Here is a 15,814-nt window from a genome sequence, read left to right on the forward strand (position 1 = left end):
TCTGACCCTGCGCCTCCTGGGAACAGTCCAGCCCGAACTGCCAAGCCATGTCTTCCCTGGACCGGAAACAAGCTTCTGAGGACCGGTTTCTGGCATTCCAGCCGTCTTCAGGCCGGCTTGCTTGAATCCAGTGGCAAAGTGAGCAAGGGACTCACGTCTGAGCATACCCTGCCACACTTATGGCGGCCAAAAGCGGTACAAAAGCGGGTGGTGATGGACGGAGCATCTGAATCAATCAAACACTCACACCCAGTCAAAAGATCTGGGTTTAATCCATCATCGTTCTTTAGCCCACTCTGCCACCCCAGTTCAGTCATGGCTATATGCAAATCAGTCTGACCCTGTGCCTCCAGGGAACAGTCCAGCCCGAACTGCCAAGCCATGTCTTCCCTGGACCGGAAACAAGCTTCCGAGGACCGGTTTCTGGCATTCCAGCCGTCTTCAGCCCGGCTTGCTTGAATCCAGTGGCAAAGTGAGCAAGGGACTCACGTCTGAGCATACCCTGCCACACTTATGGCGGCCAAAAGCGGTACAAAAGGGGGTGGTGGTGGACGGAGCATCTGAATCAATCAAACACTCACACCCAGTAAAAAGATCTGGGTTTAATCCATCACCGTTCTTTAGCCCACTCTGCCACCCCAGTTCAGTCATGGCTATATGCAAATCAGTCTGACCCTGTGCCTCCTGGGAACAGTCCAGGCCGAACTGCCAAAGCATGTCTTCCCTGGACCGGAAACAAGCTTCCGAGGACCGGTTTCTGGCATTCCAGCCGTCTTCAGCCCGGCTTGCTTGAATCCAGTGGCAAAGTGAGCAAGGGACTCACGTCTGAGCATACCCTGCCACACTTATGGTGGCCAAAAGCGGTACAAAAGGGGGTGGTGATGGACGGAGCATCTGAATCAATCAAATACTCACACCCAGTCAAAAGATCTGGGTTTAATCCCTCACCGTTCTTAGCCCACTCTGCCACTCCAGTTCAGTCATGGCTATATGCAAATCAGTCTGACCCTGTGCCTCCTGGGAAAAGTACAGCCCGAACTGCCAAGCCATGTCTTCCCTGGACCGGAAACAAGCTTCAGAGGACCGGTTTCTGGCATTCCAGCCGTCTTCAGCCCAGCTTGCTTGAATCCAGTGGCAAAGTGAGCAAGGGACTCACGTCTGAGCATACCCTGCCACACTTATGGTGGCCAAAAGCGGTACAAAAGGGGGTGGTGATGGACGGAGCATCTGAATCAATCAAACACTCACACCCAGTCAAAAGATCTGGGTTTAATCTATCACCGTTCTTTAGCCCACTCTGCTACCCCAGTTCAGTCATGGCTATATGCAAATCAGTCTGACCCTGTGCCTCCTGGGAACAGTCCAGCCCGAACTGCCAAGCCATGTCTTCCCTGGACCGGAAACAAGCTTCTGAGGACCGGTTTCTGGCATTCCAGCCGTCTTCAGGCCGGCTTGCTTGAATCCAGTGGCAAAGTGAGCAAGGGACTCACGTCTGAGCATACCCTGCCACACTTATGGCGGCCAGAAGCGGTACAAAAGCGGGTGGTGATGGATGGAGCATCTGCATCAATCAAACACTCACACCCAGTCAAAAGATCTGGGTTTAATCCATCACCGTTCTTTAGCCCACTCTGCCACCCCAGTTCAGTCATGGCTATATGCAAATCAGTCTGACCCTGTGCCTCCTGGGAACAGTCCAGCCCGAACTGCCAAGCCATGTCTTCCCTGGACCGGAAACAAGCTCCGAGGACCGGTTTCTGGCATTCCAGCCGTCTTCAGCCCGGCTTGCTTAAATCCAGTGGCAAAGTGAGCAAGGGACTCACGTCTGAGCATACCCTGCCACACTTATGGCGGCCAAAAGCGGTACAAAAGGAGGTGGTGATGGACGGAGCATCTGAATCAATCAAACACTCACACCCAGTCAAAAGATCTGGGTTTAATCCATCACCGTTCTTTAGCCCGCTCTGCCACCCCAGTTCAGTCATGGCTATATGCAAATCAGTCTGACCCTGTGCCTCCTGGGAACAGTCCAGGCCGAACTGCCAAACCATGTCTTCCCTGGACTGGAAACAAGCTTCCGAGGACCGGTTTCTGGCATTCCAGCCATCTTCAGCCCGGCTTGCTTGAATCCAGTGGCAAAGTGAGCAAGGGACTCACGTCTGAGCATACCCTGCCACACTTATGGCGGCCAAAAGCGGTACAAAAGGGGGTGGTGATGGACGGAGCATCTGAATAAATCAAACACTCACACCCAGTCAAAAGATCTGGGTTTAATCCATCACCGTTCTTTAACCCACTCTGCCACCCCAGTTCAGTCATGGCTATATGCAAATCAGTCTGACCCTGTGCCTCCTGGGAACAGTCCAGCCCGAACTGCCAAGCCATGTCTTCCCTGGACCGGACACAAGCTTCCGAGGACCGGTTTCTGGCATTCCAGCCGTCTTCAGCCCGGCTTGCCTGAATCCAGTGGCAAAGTGAGCAAGGGACTCACGTCTGAGCATACCCTGCCACACTTATGGTGGCCAAAAGCGGTACAAAAGGGGGTGGTGATGGAGGGAGCATCTGAATCAATCAAACACTCACACCCAGTCAAAAGATCTAGGTTTAATCCATCACCGTTCTTTAGCCCACTCTGCTACCCCAGTTCAGTCATGGCTATATGCAAATCAGTCTGACCCTGTGCCTCCTGGGAACAGTCCAGCCCGAACTGCCAAGCCATGTCTTCCCTGGACCGGAAACAAGCTTCTGAGGACCGGTTTCTGGCATTCCAGCCGTCTTCAGGCCGGCTTGCTTGAATCCAGTGGCAAAGTGAGCAAGGGACTCACGTCTGAGCATACCCTGCCACACTTATGGCGGCCAAAAGCGGTACAAAAGCGGGTGGTGATGGACGGAGCATCTGAATCAATCAAACACTCACACCCAGTCAAAAGATCTGGGTTTAATCCATCACCGATCTTTAGCCCACTCTGCCACCCCAGTTCAGTCATGGCTATATGCAAATCAGTCTGACCCTGTGCCTCCTGGGAACAGTCCAGCCCGAACTGCCAAGCCATGTCTTCCCTGGACGGGAAACAAGCTTCCGAGGACCGGTTTCTGGCATTCCAGCCGTCTTCAGCCCGGCTTGCTTGAATCCAGTGGCAAAGTGAGCAAGGGACTCACGTCTGAGCATACCCTGCCACACTTATGGCGGCCAAAAGCGGTACAAAAGGGGGTGGTGGTGGACGGAGCATCTGAATCAATCAAACACTCACACCCAGTAAAAAGATCTGGGTTTAATCCATCACCGTTCTTTAGCCCACTATGCCACCCCAGTTCAGTCATGGCTATATGCAAATCAGTCTGACCCTGTGCCTCCTGGGAACAGTCCAGGCAGAACTGCCAAACCATGTCTTCCCTGGACTGGAAACAAGCTTCCGAGGACCGGTTTCTGGCATTCCAGCCGTCTTCAGACCGGCTTGCTTGAATCCAGTGGCAAAGTGAGCAAGGGACTCACGTCTGAGCATACCCTGCCACACTTATGGCAGCCAAAAGCGGTACAAAAGGGGGTGGTGATGGATGGAGCATCTGAATCAATCAAACACTCACACCCAGTCAAAAGATCTGGGTTTAATCCATCACCGTTCTTTAGCCCACTATGCCACCCCAGTTCAGTCATGGCTATATGCAAATCAGTCTGACCCTGTGCCTCCTGGGAACAGTCCAGCCCGAACTGCCAAGCCATGTCTTCCCTGGACCGGAAACAAGCTTCTGAGGACCGGTTTCTGGCATTCCAGCCGTCTTCAGGCCGGCTTGCTTGAATCCAGTGGCAAAGTGAGCAAGGGACTCACGTCTGAGCATACCCTGCCACACTTATGGCGGCCAAAAGCGGTACAAAAGCGGGTGGTGATGGACGGAGCATGTGAATCAAGAAAACACTCACACCCAGTCAAAAGATCTGGGTTTAATCCATCACCGTTCTTTAGCCCACTCTGCCACCCCAGTTCAGTCATGGCTATATGCAAATCAGTCTGACCCTGTGCCTCCTGGGAACAGTCCAGCCCGAACTGCCAAGCCATGTCTTCCCTGGACGGGAAACAAGCTTCCGAGGACCGGTTTCTGGCATTCCAGCCGTCTTCAGCCCGGCTTGCTTGAATCCAGTGGCAAAGTGAGCAAGGGACTCACGTCTGAGCATACCCTGCCACACTTATGGTGGCCAAAAGCGGTACAAAAGGGGGTGATGGTGGACGGAGCATCTGAATCAATCAAACATTCACACCCAGTAAAAAGATCTAGGTTTAATCCATCACCGTTCTTTAGCCCACTATGCCACCCCAGTTCAGTCATGGCTATATGCAAATCAGTCTGACCCTGTGCCTACTGGGAACAGTCCAGGCCGAACTGCCAAACCATGTCTTCCCTGGACTGGAAACAAGCTTCCGAGGACCGGTTTCTGGCATTCCAGCCGTCTTCAGCCCGGCTTGCTTGAATCCAGTGGCAAAGTGAGCAAGGGACTCACGTCTGAGCATACCCTGCCACACTTATGGCAGCCAAAAGCGGTACAAAAGGGGGTGGTGATGGACGGAGCATCTGAATCAATCAAACACTCACACCCAGTAAAAAGATCTGGGTTTAATCCATCACCGTTCTTTAGCCCACTATGCCACCCCAGTTCAGTCATGGCTATATGCAAATCAGTCTGACCCTGTGCCTCCTGGGAACAGTCCAGCCCGAACTGCCAAGCCATGTCTTCCCTGGACCGGAAACAAGCTTCCGAGGACCGGTTTCTGGCATTCCAGCCGTCTTGAGCCCGGCTTGCTTGAATCCAGTGGCAAAGTGAGCAAGGGACTCACGTCTGAGCATACCCTGCCACACTTATGGCGGCCAAAAGCGGTACAAAAGGGGGTGGTGATGGACAGAGCATCTGAATCAATCAAACACTCACACCCAGTCAAAAGATCTGGGTTTAATCCATCACCGTTCTTTAGCCCACTCTGCCACCCCAGTTCAGTCATGGCTATATGCAAATCAGTCTGACCCTGTGCCTCCTGGGAACAGTCCAGCCCGAACTGCCAAGCCATGTCTTCCCTGGACCGGAAACAAGCTTCCAAAGACCGGTTTCTGGCATTCCAGCTGTCTTCAGCCCGGCTTGCTTGAATCCAGTGGCAAAGTGAGCAAGGGACTCACGTCTGAGCATACCCTGCCACACTTATGGTGGCCAAAAGCGGTACAAAAGGGGGTGGTGATGGACGGAGCATCTGAATCAATCAAACACTCACACCCAGTCAAAAGATCTGGGTTTAATCCATCACCGTTCTTTAGCCCACTCTGCCACCCCAGTTCAGTCATGGCTATATGCAAATCAGTCTGACCCTGTGCCTCCTGGGAACAGTCCAGCCCGAACTGCCAAGCCATGTCTTCCCTGGCCCGGAAACAAGCTTCCGAGGACCGGTTTCTGGCATTCCAGCCGTCTTCACCTCGGCTTGCTTGAATCCAGTGGCAAAGTGAGCAAGGGACTCACGTCTGAGCATACCCTGCCACACTTATGGTGGCCAAAAGCGGTACAAAAGGGGGTGGTGATGGACGGAGCATCTGAATCAATCAAACACTCACACCCAGTCAAAAGATCTGGGTTTAATCCATCACCGTTCTTTAGCCCACTCTGCCACCCCAGTTCAGTCATGGCTATATGCAAATCAGTCTGACCCTGTGCCTCCCGGGAACAGTCCAGGCCGAACTGCCAAACCATGTCTTCCCTGGACCGGAAACAAGCTTCCGAGGACCGGTTTCTGGCATTCCAGCCGTCTTCAGCCCGGCTTGCTTGAATCCAGTGGCAAAGTGAGCAAGGGACTCACGTCTGAGCATACCCTGCCACACTTATGACAGCCAAAAGCGGTACAAAAGGGGGTGGTGATGGATGGAGCATCTGAATCAATCAAACACTCACACCCAGTCAAAAGATCTGGGTTTAATCCATCGCCGTTCTTTAGCCCACTATGCCACCCCAGTTCAGTCATGGCTATATGCAAATCAGTCTGACCCTGTGCCTCCTGGGAACAGTCCAGCCCGAACTGCCAAGCCATGTCTTCCCTGGACCGGAAACAAGCTTCCGAGGACCGGTTTCTGGCATTCCAGCCGTCTTCAGCCCGGCTTGCTTGAATCCAGTGGTAAAGTGAGCAAGGGACTCACGTCTGAGCATACCCTGCCACACTTATGGCGGCCAAAAGCGGTACAAAAGGGGGTGGTGATGGACAGAGCATCTGAATCAATCAAACACTCACACCCAGTCAAAAGATCTGGGTTTAATCCATCACCGTTCTTTAGCCCACTCTGCCACCCCAGTTCAGTCATGGCTATATGCAAATCAGTCTGACCCTGTGCCTCCTGGGAACAGTCCAGCCCGAACTGCCAAGCCATGTCTTCCCTGGACCGGAAACAAGCTTCCAAAGACCGGTTTCTGGCATTCCAGCTGTCTTCAGCCCGGCTTGCTTGAATCCAGTGGCAAAGTGAGCAAGGGACTCACGTCTGAGCATACCCTGCCACACTTATGGTGGCCAAAAGCGGTACAAAAGGGGGTGGTGATGGACGGAGCATCTGAATCAATCAAACACTCACACCCAGTCAAAAGATCTGGGTTTAATCCATCACCGTTCTTTAGCCCACTCTGCCACCCCAGTTCAGTCATGGCTATATGCAAATCAGTCTGACCCTGTGCCTCCTGGGAACAGTCCAGCCCGAACTGCCAAGCCATGTCTTCCCTGGCCCGGAAACAAGCTTCCGAGGACCGGTTTCTGGCATTCCAGCCGTCTTCACCTCGGCTTGCTTGAATCCAGTGGCAAAGTGAGCAAGGGACTCACGTCTGAGCATACCCTGCCACACTTATGGTGGCCAAAAGCGGTACAAAAGGGGGTGGTGATGGACGGAGCATCTGAATCAATCAAACACTCACACCCAGTCAAAAGATCTGGGTTTAATCCATCACCGTTCTTTAGCCCACTCTGCCACCCCAGTTCAGTCATGGCTATATGCAAATCAGTCTGACCCTGTGCCTCCCGGGAACAGTCCAGGCCGAACTGCCAAACCATGTCTTCCCTGGACCGGAAACAAGCTTCCGAGGACCGGTTTCTGGCATTCCAGCCGTCTTCAGCCCGGCTTGCTTGAATCCAGTGGCAAAGTGAGCAAGGGACTCACGTCTGAGCATACCCTGCCACACTTATGACAGCCAAAAGCGGTACAAAAGGGGGTGGTGATGGATGGAGCATCTGAATCAATCAAACACTCACACCCAGTCAAAAGATCTGGGTTTAATCCATCGCCGTTCTTTAGCCCACTATGCCACCCCAGTTCAGTCATGGCTATATGCAAATCAGTCTGACCCTGTGCCTCCTGGGAACAGTCCAGCCCGAACTGCCAAGCCATGTCTTCCCTGGACCGGAAACAAGCTTCCGAGGACCGGTTTCTGGCATTCCAGCCGTCTTCAGCCCGGCTTGCTTGAATCCAGTGGTAAAGTGAGCAAGGGACTCACGTCTGAGCATACCCTGCCACACTTATGGCGGCCAAAAGCGGTACAAAAGGGGGTGGTGATGGACAGAGCATCTGAATCAATCAAACACTCACACCCAGTCAAAAGATCTGGGTTTAATCCATCACCGTTCTTTAGCCCACTCTGCCACCCCAGTTCAGTCATGGCTATATGCAATTCAGTCTGACCCTGTGCCTCCTGGGAACAGTCCAGCCCGAACTGCCAAGCCATGTCTTCCCTGGACCGGAAACAAGCTTACGAGGACCGGTTTCTGGCATTCCAGCCGTCTTCAGCCCGGCTTGCTTGAATCCAGTGGCAAAGTGAGCAAGGGACTCACGTCTGAGCATACCCTGCCACACTTATGGCGGCCAAAAGCGGTACAAAAGGAGGTGGTGATGGACGGAGCATCTGAATCAATCAAACACTCACACCCAGTCAAAAGATCTGGGTTTAATCCATCACCGTTCTTTAGCCCACTCTGCCACCCCAGTTCAGTCATGGCTATATGCAAATCAGTCTGACCCTGTGCCTCCTGGGAACAGTCCAGGCCGAACTGCCAAACCATGTCTTCCCTGGACTGGAAACAAGCTTCCGAGGACCGGTTTCTGGCATTCCAGCCGTCTTCAGCCCGGCTTGCTTGAATCCAGTGGCAAAGTGAGCAAGGGACTCACGTCTGAGCATAGCCTGCCACACTTATGGCGGCCAAAAGCGGTACAAAAGGGGGTGGTGATGGACGGAGCATCTGAATCAATCAAACACTCACACCCAGTCAAAAGATCTGGGTTTAATCCATCACCGTTCTTAGCCCACTCTGCCACTCCAGTTCAGTCATGGCTATATGCAAATCAGTCTGACCCTGTGCCACCTGGGAAAAGTACAGCCCGAACTGCCAAGCCATGTCTTCCCTGGACCGGAAACAAGCTTCAGAGGACCGGTTTCTGGCATTCCAGCCGTCTTCAGCCCAGCTTGCTTGAATCCAGTGGCAAAGTGAGCAAGGGACTCACGTCTGAGCATACCCTGCCACACTTATGGTGGCCAAAAGCGGTACAAAAGGGGGTGGTGATGGACGGAGCATCTGAATCAATCAAACACTCACACCCAGTCAAAAGATCTGGGTTTAATCCATCACCGTTCTTTAGCCCACTCTGCTACCCCAGTTCAGTCATGGCTATATGCAAATCTGTCTGACCCTGTGCCTCCTGGGAACAGTCCAGCCCGAACTGCCAAGCCATGTCTTCCCTGGACCGGAAACAAGCTTCTGAGGACCGGTTTCTGGCATTCCAGCCGTCTTCAGGCCAGCTTGCTTGAATCCAGTGGCAAAGTGAGCAAGGGACTCACGTCTGAGCATACCCTGCCACACTTATGGCGGCCAGAAGCGGTACAAAAGCGGGTGGTGATGGACGGAGCATCTGCATCAATCAAACACTCACACCCAGTCAAAAGATCTGGGTTTAATCCATCACCGTTCTTTAGCCCACTCTGCCACCCCAGTTCAGTCATGGCTATATGCAAATCAGTCTGACCCTGTGCCTCCTGGGAACAGTCCAGCCCGAACTGCCAAGCCATGTCTTCCCTGGACGGGAAACAAGCTTCCGAGGACCGGTTTCTGGCATTTCAGCCGTCTTCAGCCCGGCTTGCTTGAATCCAGTGGCAAAGTGAGCAAGGGACTCACGTCTGAGCATACCCTGCCACACTTATGGCGGCCAAAAGCGGTACAAAAGGGGGTGGTGGTGGACGGAGCATCTGAATCAATCAAACACTCACACCCAGTAAAAAGATCTGGGTTTAATCCATCACCGTTCTTTAGCCCACTCTGCCACCCCAGTTCAGTCATGGCTATATGCAAATCAGTCTGACCCTGTGCCTCCTGGGAACAGTCCAGGCAGAACTGCCAAAACATGTCTTCCCTGGACCGGAAACAAGCTTCCGAGGACCGGTTTCTGGCATTCCAGCCGTCTTCAGCCCGGCTTGCTTGAATCCAGTGGCAAAGTGAGCAAGGGACTCACGTCTGAGCATACCCTGCCACACTTATGGCAGCCAAAAGCGGTACAAAAGGGGGTGGTGATGGACGGAGCATCTGAATCAATCAAACACTCACACCCAGTCAAAAGATCTGGGTTTAATCCATCATCGTTCTTTAGCCCACTATGCCACCCCAGTTCAGTCATGGCTATATGCAAATCAGTCTGACCCTGTGCCTCCTGGGAACAGTCCAGCCCGAACTGCCAAGCCATGTCTTCCCTGGACCGGAAACAAGCTTCCGAAGACCGGTTTCTGGCATTCCAGCCGTCTTCAGCCCGGCTTGCTTGAATCCAGTGGCAAAGTGAGCAAGGGACTCACGTTTGAGCATACCCTGCCACACTTATGGCGGCCAAAAGCGGTACAAAAGGGGGTGGTGATGGACAGAGCATCTGAATCAATCAAACACTCACTCCCAGTCAAAAGATCTGGGTTTAATCCATCACCGTTCTTTAGCCCACTCTGCCACCCCAGTTCAGTCATGGCTATATGCAAATCAGTCTGACCCTGTGCCTCCTGGGAACAGTCCAGCCCGAACTGCCAAGCCATGTCTTCCCTGGACCGGAAACAAGCTCCGAGGACTGGTTTCTGGCATTCCAGCCGTCTTCAGCCCGGCTTGCTTGAATCCAGTGGCAAAGTGAGCAAGGGACTCACGTCTGAGCATACCCTGCCACACTTATGGCGGCCAAAAGCGGTACAAAAGGAGGTGGTGATGGACGGAGCATCTGAATCAATCAAACACTCACACCCAGTCAAAAGATCTGGGTTTAATCCATCACCGTTCTTTAGCCCACTCTGCCGCCCCAGTTCAGTCATGGCTATATGCAAATCAGTCTGACCCTGTGCCTCCTGGGAACAGTCCAGGCCGAACTGCCAAACCATGTCTTCCCTGGACTGGAAACAAGCTTCCGAGGACCGGTTTCTGGCATTCCAGCCGTCTTCAGCCCGGCTTGCTTGAATCCATTGGCAAAGTGAGCAAGGGACTCACGTCTGAGCATACCCTGCCACACTTATGGCGGCCAAAAGCGGTACAAAAGGGGGTGGTGATGGACGGAGCATCTGAATCAATCAAACACTCACACCCAGTCAAAAGATCTGGGTTTAATCCATCACCGTTCTTTAGCCCACTCTGCCACCCCAGTTCAGTCATGGCTATATGCAAATCAGTCTGACCATGTGCCTCCTGGGAACAGTCCAGCCCGAACTGCCAAGCCATGTCTTCCCTGGACCGCACACAAGCTTCCGAGGACCGGTTTCTGGCATTCCAGCCGTCTTCAGCCCGGCTTGCTTCAATCCAGTGGCAAAGTGAGCAAGGGACTCACGTCTGAGCATACCCTGCCACACTTATGGCGGCCAAAAGCGGTACAAAAGGGGGTGGTGATGGACGGAGCATCTGAATCAATCAAACACTCACACCCAGTCAAAAGATCTGGGTTTAATCCATCACCGTTCTTTAGCCCACTCTGCTACCCCAGTTCAGTCATGGCTATATGCAAATCAGTCTGACCCTGTGCCTCCTGGGAACAGTCCAGCCCGAACTGCCAACCCATGTCTTCCCTGGACCGGAAACAAGCTTCTGAGGACCGGTTTCTGGCATTCCAGCCGTCTTCAGGCCGGCTTGCTTGAATCCAGTGGCAAAGTGAGCAAGGGACTCACGTCTGAGCATACCCTGCCACACTTATGGCGGCCAAAAGCGGTACAAAAGCGGGTGGTGATGGACGGAGCATCTGAATCAATCAAACACTCACACCCAGTCAAAAGATCTGGGTTTAATCCATCACCGTTCTTTAGCCCACTCTGCCACCCCAGTTCAGTCATGGCTATATGCAAATCAGTCTGACCCTGTGCCTCCTGGGAACAGTCCAGCCCGAACTGCCAAGCCATGTCTTCCCTGGACCGGAAACAAGCTTCCGAGGACCGGTTTCTGGCATTCCAGCTGTCTTCAGCCCTGCTTGCTTGAATCCAGTGGCAAAGTGAGCAAGGGACTCACGTCTGAGCATACCCTGCCACACTTATGGCGGCCAAAAGCGGTACAAAAGGGGGTGGTGAAGGACGGAGCATCTGAATCAATCAAACACTCACACCCAGTCAAAAGATCTGGGTTTAATCCATCACCGTTCTTTAGCCCACTCTGCCACCCCAGTTCAGTCATGGCTATATGCAAATCAGTCTGACCCTGTGCCTCCTGGGAACAGTCCAGGCCGAACTGCCAAACCATGTCTTCCCTGGACCGGAAACAAGCTTCCGAGGACCGGTTTCTGGCATTCCAGCCGTCTTCAGCCCGGCTTGCTTGAATCCAGTGGCAAAGTGAGCAAGGGACTCACGTCTGAGCATACCCTGCCACACTTATGGCAGCCAAAAGCGGTACAAAAGGGGGTGGTGATGGATGGAGCATCTGAATCAATCAAACACTCACACCCAGTCAAAAGATCTGGGTTTAATCCATCGCCGTTCTTTAGCCCACTATGCCACCCCAGTTCAGTCATGGCTATATGCAAATCAGTCTGACCCTGTGCCTCCTGGGAACAGTCCAGCCCGAACTGCCAAGCCATGTCTTCCCTGGACCGGAAACAAGCTTCCGAGGACCGGTTTCTGGCATTCCAGCCGTCTTCAGCCCGGCTTGCTTGAATCCAGTGGTAAAGTGAGCAAGGGACTCACGTCTGAGCATACCCTGCCACACTTATGGCGGCCAAAAGCGGTACAAAAGGGGGTGGTGATGGACAGAGCATCTGAATCAATCAAACACTCACACCCAGTCAAAAGATCTGGGTTTAATCCATCACCGTTCTTTAGCCCACTCTGCCACCCCAGTTCAGTCATGGCTATATGCAATTCAGTCTGACCCTGTGCCTCCTGGGAACAGTCCAGCCCGAACTGCCAAGCCATGTCTTCCCTGGACCGGAAACAAGCTTACGAGGACCGGTTTCTGGCATTCCAGCCGTCTTCAGCCCGGCTTGCTTGAATCCAGTGGCAAAGTGAGCAAGGGACTCACGTCTGAGCATACCCTGCCACACTTATGGCGGCCAAAAGCGGTACAAAAGGAGGTGGTGATGGACGGAGCATCTGAATCAATCAAACACTCACACCCAGTCAAAAGATCTGGGTTTAATCCATCACCGTTCTTTAGCCCACTCTGCCACCCCAGTTCAGTCATGGCTATATGCAAATCAGTCTGACCCTGTGCCTCCTGGGAACAGTCCAGGCCGAACTGCCAAACCATGTCTTCCCTGGACTGGAAACAAGCTTCCGAGGACCGGTTTCTGGCATTCCAGCCGTCTTCAGCCCGGCTTGCTTGAATCCAGTGGCAAAGTGAGCAAGGGACTCACGTCTGAGCATAGCCTGCCACACTTATGGCGGCCAAAAGCGGTACAAAAGGGGGTGGTGATGGACGGAGCATCTGAATCAATCAAACACTCACACCCAGTCAAAAGATCTGGGTTTAATCCATCACCGTTCTTAGCCCACTCTGCCACTCCAGTTCAGTCATGGCTATATGCAAATCAGTCTGACCCTGTGCCACCTGGGAAAAGTACAGCCCGAACTGCCAAGCCATGTCTTCCCTGGACCGGAAACAAGCTTCAGAGGACCGGTTTCTGGCATTCCAGCCGTCTTCAGCCCAGCTTGTTTGAATCCAGTGGCAAAGTGAGCAAGGGACTCACGTCTGAGCATACCCTGCCACACTTATGGTGGCCAAAAGCGGTACAAAAGGGGGTGGTGATGGACGGAGCATCTGAATCAATCAAACACTCACACCCAGTCAAAAGATCTGGGTTTAATCCATCACCGTTCTTTAGCCCACTCTGCTACCCCAGTTCAGTCATGGCTATATGCAAATCTGTCTGACCCTGTGCCTCCTGGGAACAGTCCAGCCCGAACTGCCAAGCCATGTCTTCCCTGGACCGGAAACAAGCTTCTGAGGACCGGTTTCTGGCATTCCAGCCGTCTTCAGGCCAGCTTGCTTGAATCCAGTGGCAAAGTGAGCAAGGGACTCACGTCTGAGCATACCCTGCCACACTTATGGCGGCCAGAAGCGGTACAAAAGCGGGTGGTGATGGACGGAGCATCTGCATCAATCAAACACTCACACCCAGTCAAAAGATCTGGGTTTAATCCATCACCGTTCTTTAGCCCACTCTGCCACCCCAGTTCAGTCATGGCTATATGCAAATCAGTCTGACCCTGTGCCTCCTGGGAACAGTCCAGCCCGAACTGCCAAGCCATGTCTTCCCTGGACGGGAAACAAGCTTCCGAGGACCGGTTTCTGGTATTTCAGCCGTCTTCAGCCCGGCTTGCTTGAATCCAGTGGCAAAGTGAGCAAGGGACTCACGTCTGAGCATACCCTGCCACACTTATGGCGGCCAAAAGCGGTACAAAAGGGGGTGGTGGTGGACGGAGCATCTGAATCAATCAAACACTCACACCCAGTAAAAAGATCTGGGTTTAATCCATCACCGTTCTTTAGCCCACTCTGCCACCCCAGTTCAGTCATGGCTATATGCAAATCAGTCTGACCCTGTGCCTCCTGGGAACAGTCCAGGCAGAACTGCCAAAACATGTCTTCCCTGGACCGGAAACAAGCTTCCGAGGACCGGTTTCTGGCATTCCAGCCGTCTTCAGCCCGGCTTGCTTGAATCCAGTGGCAAAGTGAGCAAGGGACTCACGTCTGAGCATACCCTGCCACACTTATGGCAGCCAAAAGCGGTACAAAAGGGGGTGGTGATGGACAGAGCATCTGAATCAATCAAACACTCACACCCAGTCAAAAGATCTGGGTTTAATCCATCATCGTTCTTTAGCCCACTATGCCACCCCAGTTCAGTCATGGCTATATGCAAATCAGTCTGACCCTGTGCCTCCTGGGAACAGTCCAGCCCGAACTGCCAAGCCATGTCTTCCCTGGACCGGAAACAAGCTTCCGAAGACCGGTTTCTGGCATTCCAGCCGTCTTCAGCCCGGCTTGCTTGAATCCAGTGGCAAAGTGAGCAAGGGACTCACGTTTGAGCATACCCTGCCACACTTATGGCGGCCAAAAGCGGTACAAAAGGGGGTGGTGATGGACAGAGCATCTGAATCAATCAAACACTCACTCCCAGTCAAAAGATCTGGGTTTAATCCATCACCGTTCTTTAGCCCACTCTGCCACCCCAGTTCAGTCATGGCTATATGCAAATCAGTCTGACCCTGTGCCTCCTGGGAACAGTCCAGCCCGAACTGCCAAGCCATGTCTTCCCTGGACCGGAAACAAGCTCCGAGGACTGGTTTCTGGCATTCCAGCCGTCTTCAGCCCGGCTTGCTTGAATCCAGTGGCAAAGTGAGCAAGGGACTCACGTCTGAGCATACCCTGCCACACTTATGGCGGCCAAAAGCGGTACAAAAGGAGGTGGTGATGGACGGAGCATCTGAATCAATCAAACACTCACACCCAGTCAAAAGATCTGGGTTTAATCCATCACCGTTCTTTAGCCCACTCTGCCGCCCCAGTTCAGTCATGGCTATATGCAAATCAGTCTGACCCTGTGCCTCCTGGGAACAGTCCAGGCCGAACTGCCAAACCATGTCTTCCCTGGACTGGAAACAAGCTTCCGAGGACCGGTTTCTGGCATTCCAGCCGTCTTCAGCCCGGCTTGCTTGAATCCATTGGCAAAGTGAGCAAGGGACTCACGTCTGAGCATACCCTGCCACACTTATGGCGGCCAAAAGCGGTACAAAAGGGGGTGGTGATGGACGGAGCATCTGAATCAATCAAACACTCACACCCAGTCAAAAGATCTGGGTTTAATCCATCACCGTTCTTTAGCCCACTCTGCCACCCCAGTTCAGTCATGGCTATATGCAAATCAGTCTGACCATGTGCCTCCTGGGAACAGTCCAGCCCGAACTGCCAAGCCATGTCTTCCCTGGACCGCACACAAGCTTCCGAGGACCGGTTTCTGGCATTCCAGCCGTCTTCAGCCCGGCTTGCTTCAATCCAGTGGCAAAGTGAGCAAGGGACTCACGTCTGAGCATACCCTGCCACACTTATGGCGGCCAAAAGCGGTACAAAAGGGGGTGGTGATGGACGGAGCATCTGAATCAATCAAACACTCACACCCAGTCAAAAGATCTGGGTTTAATCCATCACCGTTCTTTAGCCCACTCTGCTACCCCAGTTCAGTCATGGCTATATGCAAATCAGTCTGACCCTGTGCCTCCTGGGAACAGTCCAGCCCGAACTGCCAACCCATGTCTTCCCTGGACCGGAAACAAGCTTCTGAGGACCGGTTTCTGGCATTCCAGCCGTCTTCAGGCCGGCTTGCT

Source organism: Lissotriton helveticus, chromosome 9 (assembly GCF_964261635.1).
Source record: "Lissotriton helveticus chromosome 9, aLisHel1.1, whole genome shotgun sequence".
NCBI classification, from domain to species: Eukaryota; Metazoa; Chordata; class Amphibia; order Caudata; family Salamandridae; genus Lissotriton; species Lissotriton helveticus.